This window comes from Staurois parvus, unplaced genomic scaffold (assembly GCF_062004578.1).
Source record: "Staurois parvus isolate SC_StPar_1 unplaced genomic scaffold, SC_StPar_1.0 ptg000243l, whole genome shotgun sequence".
Lineage (NCBI taxonomy): Eukaryota > Metazoa > Chordata > Amphibia > Anura > Ranidae > Staurois > Staurois parvus.
The window spans coordinates 13,703,755-13,706,973 of record NW_028318039.1 but is presented as its reverse complement, the minus strand read 5'-3'; the positions used below and the strand labels follow the sequence as shown (position 1 = coordinate 13,706,973).

Here is a 3,219-nt window from a genome sequence, read left to right as displayed (position 1 = left end):
AACCATTTAGTCACTGTGCTGCCCCATTTAGGAACGGAAAGTCAGACTTGGCCCAGACTGGAAGTGGTTAAACTTCTGGAGTACAAAACTGCAAAGGACTGAGGTAAGGAGAGACAATCTTTTAAGAAAGGCATCCTCCAGGGTCCACGCAGACAACATGCAAATGTTTGCACTGGCAGATTTCTAATATGTCACTAGCTAAGGTCAAAGATAGACGCTTGAAAAGAAACTAAGTGTAAATGCATTTTTGCAGAACAGATATAACCACTTCCCTTTACAGCAATTTTTCACACACATTAAAAAAAAAAATCAACATTTTAGGCCATAGAATTACTTAAATGTTCCAGCATCTTTTTTTATTTTACAAGGCCTCTGCATTCAGAAAAAAATAAAGATGGTAGTTGTATTTTTTTTAATGTTACACAACTGGTTATTGACTCAATTTTTTCAGAATTATAAAAACATCGTATGTTTTAATGGCCATAAACACAATTTAATCTCCATTTTTTTGTACAAAATAAAAAGTGAGGTAGTGTTGAGTAAATAGATACCAAATATGTCAAGCTTTAAAACTTCATGAACCTGTGAAATGGCAAAAAAATGCAATACTCAACATTAGCAATAGGTAATGCTTTAAAGCCCAAGTTTAAACTTCCCCCCACTTTCTTTTTCAAATTAGCACAAGGGACAGTACTTACTATCAATGCAAAGAGTATGCCTGTCCTTTCTGTACCCTCCTCCATTCATATGATTCAGAAGACTTCAGATTTATTTTACTGTTCCTTGCATGAATATAAAAAGAAAAGTGTTTCACTAAACTTAGGCTTAAAATTCATTTACAGCTCATCAGTTTAGAGTTAACCATAAATGGAGGACCAAGAATTATTGCTCTTACATGTGCTGCAATAAATCACATATGCAGGGGCGGACTGACAACTCATGGGGCCCCCAGGCAATAGGGGATCATGGGGCCCCTGTGTCCTTGCCCAAACTCAAAAAAGCCTATGAAAAAAGGTACCAGGGGCATCTCATGGGGCCCCCTACTGATCCCAGGCCCTCGAGCAGTGCCCTAGTTTCCAAATGGTCAGTCCACCCCTGCACATATGGCAAAATCATTTACATACACATGTGCTCTGTGGATGCTTTTGTAATTGTATGTGTGACTGTGTTGCAACAGGGGTGATTTTAATTGTTTTTTTTAGAATACACATTTTACCTCTTTCTGCACTTAAAGGGATTCTAAAGACATTTTTTAAAATAACAAAACATATACATACCTGCTTTGTGCAACGGTATTGCAGAGTGGTCTTGAACCTCCTCCTCTTCCGTGTCTGCCCCCATAGCAAACAGCTTGCTATGGGAACAGACATTCGGGCTGTCTCCTGAGCCATGCGTGGCTCAGCCCAAGCTCCTGCTCCCTCATCACAGGCCTTAAATGACAGCAGCATGAGCCAACTGCACAGAGACTAGCACCGCTGCAGATGGTTTTACACAGAGCAGCCCAATCCTGCTCTTCTGGGGTCCCCCTCCAGCGCTCCTGGCCCCTTCCCCCTGCCAAGTGCCCCCATAGCAAGTGCCTATTGACACAGAGCACGGCTCAGCTCTGTCCCCTGTTCCCTCCTCACTGGCTGTGATCAACAGCAACCAATGGCTGTCTCTCTGTCCAATGCGGAGGAGAGAGAAAAAAAGATTGTTTTGGGATTTTTAACTAGTTTAAACATACTGTATGTAGTAATACTGTATATTACATCATTGCTTAGTTGCAGCTTTGCTTACAACTTAAAGGTTGCTTCCTTTTTAATGTAAGCACGTTTATAAAACCCAAACGCACTCTAATAAACTTTGGAACAGCCTTGGAAACATGCCTAGTGTGCTTGTGTCTGTTCACTCGCTGCAGCGAAAGTGATAACAACTAGGAGCCACTAATCAATGCTTTCACAGAACTTTGCTGTGAATAACTAAACTTCAAAACAGTGTTGCACTGAGACATTTCTTGATTAGAGAAAACACTGCACAACTTGGGTTATACAAATGGTCTTTATTTTCCATATCTAGGGAAAATGAAAGAATTACTTTTCCCAAAAGAACTTCCTAGTTATCCCTGCTACATTCGAAGATTAACACTTTTACTGACAAGCTTTTTTTTTGCACCAATATACAAAATGCTCATTGCCTACTTAAGAACACACTTAAAAGCCCAAAAGCATATTTTTTTCTAAAAGCAAGATACTTTTAAAACAAATAGTGGTAGTTGCAAATTTTTATGTCACATGATATTTAAGCTATTATTTATCAAATCTATATTTTTCAGTAGAAAAGTACTCAAAATAATTTTAGCATATGTTAGATAATGAGTTTATGTGAAATCTCCATTAAATACTGTAAATAATATTGTAATTCTGAATATATTTCAGTTAGAGCTGTATCAGTCTGGGTGTGCAATATGTATTCCCATAAATTCCTGTTCTATACTGTAGATACCATAGTTGTCAAAGGGAATATTCTATTAATTACACCTTCTTTACTGTATAACAGACATCTTTGCTGAGAATCCTCTTTCAGACAGGTGGGTGCCAGAGTTAGTTTATTTAACAATGGGACAGACATATTGGGTTCCCAAATATGCACTTCAAATGATATCTCATTTAGATATGCAATGAAGATGGCCAGCCATTCATGAATACTTAGTTTCCCAGGAAAAGGTCATGAACTGGCATGCTTAAATTCCATAAAGGGGGTGCCAAGATTTGCCTAAATTATGTTGGTGTATGCTAAATACAGGGGATTTGAAGTTAGCCAATTATGAAAGGGAATAGACTGGCCAACCAATCAGAGATACTTTATGAAAATTAATTGAGGAGAGGCCTATAACTATGGACACAAGAGAGAAAAAGAGCCTCTCTTTGGAACACCAGAGGAAGGGAATGGAACTTTTATGTCCAGTTCCATGGTAATTATGGAATATATCCCTTGCACTTGTATTTAAATATTTGTCTTGTGTCTTTTCTGTATCACTATTTGTATTTTGTATTGTGTTCGAGCTTTCTTAACCTTCCTAGTGGTTTTCCCGAGTCTGACTCGGGGTAAATCTAGCTGTTAAAAGCGGTAACTCCGAGCCAGACTTGGGGTCACCGCAAACGAAATACCTGGTCCCTGCGATCCGTGTCCCGGGTCCTGAGCCGTATGAAACCATCCCCTCCGTCCATCTCCTATCTTTCC

At 39.0% G+C, this 3,219-nt stretch overlaps 1 long non-coding RNA gene across 1 annotated transcript; it reads right to left on the bottom strand.

Annotated features, from left to right (window-relative positions):
• Positions 1-694: 694 nt before the first annotated feature.
• LOC149459932 (uncharacterized) lies at positions 695-1,382 on the bottom strand. The gene is made up of 2 exons (XR_016313182.1): positions 1,278-1,382; positions 695-782 (listed from the first exon to the last, which is right to left on the bottom strand). It is a non-coding gene; the product is annotated as an uncharacterized LOC149459932 (long non-coding RNA).
• Positions 1,383-3,219: the final 1,837 nt, after the last annotated feature.